The sequence below is a fragment of the Euprymna scolopes genome, chromosome 29, assembly GCF_053919585.1.
Source record: "Euprymna scolopes isolate OS-2025 chromosome 29, ASM5391958v1, whole genome shotgun sequence".
NCBI classification, from domain to species: Eukaryota; Metazoa; Mollusca; class Cephalopoda; order Sepiida; family Sepiolidae; genus Euprymna; species Euprymna scolopes.
The window spans coordinates 42,027,317-42,028,604 of record NC_136510.1 but is presented as its reverse complement, the minus strand read 5'-3'; the positions used below and the strand labels follow the sequence as shown (position 1 = coordinate 42,028,604).

At 35.3% G+C, this 1,288-nt stretch overlaps 1 non-coding gene across 1 annotated transcript; it reads right to left on the bottom strand.

Annotated features, from left to right (window-relative positions):
- Nucleotides 1–433: 433 nt before the first annotated feature.
- Nucleotides 434–634, bottom strand: LOC145253032 (U2 spliceosomal RNA). Its single transcript, XR_013863703.1, has one exon. It is a non-coding gene; the product is annotated as a U2 spliceosomal RNA (small nuclear RNA).
- Nucleotides 635–1,288: the final 654 nt, after the last annotated feature.

Here is a 1,288-nt window from a genome sequence, read left to right as displayed (position 1 = left end):
ATATACTTGAAATAAAGTAATGTTTAAATCATAAACTGTTTCAGCAGTTTTTCGAAAGTAATACATAAAAACATTAACGCAGTTAGTGATTAGGCAACCATTGCTTCAACATGAATTTCTGGGTGTAGTATCAGTTTCAGCATTCCACTGACTTAAATCCGCCTTTTTTTGGTGTTGGTTAATGGAGGAGAAATCCTTCATTACTGATACAATTTTTATTTTTGTTATTGACTTTTGGGGAGCTGGTTTCCCCCTAAATTTTTAATCGACCTTATCTCCAATTCCGCCCTTGTGGGGAGGCAAGTAATCAAAAAATAACAATCAGAACGGACATTTACCAGGGCATTTTATAATTAATCAGAAGTGAAATTTCCAGGGCATTTTGTAATTAAATCAGAAATAACTTTTTCCAGTTACTTTTTTAATATTAAAACTTTGTTACATTCAACATAGTGCCTATTCACAATGCCACCCCATGGGACAGATTTAGACACCAGGGTCGTTTTTTAACGTGGAGAAAAATTTGTCTTAGTCGTACAGTATTTCTTTTCCACTGAGAGAGAAGAAATTGAAATGTAGCACCTGAAGAACAGATACTACACTTTGATCCTAGCCAAAAGGCCAAGAAAGACAAATCTTTTTTTATAAGCTTTGCCTCAACAGCGACACCAATTCCTTTTTTATTTTTTATTTTTTTTTATTTTGGACAAGGTTTATTTGGAACATTCCACTTTCCTTTTTAAGAGAGCACAGCATAATAACGGACGGAGCGATAAGCGTAGTAGTAGTAGTAGTAGTAGTAGTAGTAGTAGTAGTAGTAGTAATAATAATAATAATAATAACTAGCAGGACCCGTGGAAATTTCACGGTAGTTAAAATCTTTTAAAACACATCAGTAAGAAATTCCTTATAAAAACGAAACGTATGGAAGCAAGTAGAACAAACAAAGAACTTTAGTTTAAACTTTTATTGAAGGTCAATGCGATCGTAACTGATGCTGTTGATATTGTCAGGAAGTGCTGGTGATGATTGAGGCGGTGACAGGGACGTCGATCAGCTGCTTGGAGTGAGAATAGTGGTCAGTCAGCAGGTTCTTGGGAGTCAGATTGTGAATTTAATACCATGCAAACGGTAAATTTGCCCCAAGTTTGACTATCAGATTCGTTGTCAGCGACCTCAATTACCTATAAAAAAACAAATTAGAGTGGTCGGTGTTCTGTAGTAGCGTCTCTGGATATTTACCAAAAAAAACTTTGATACCGCTATTGTAAGAATCATGCTGAAAGCC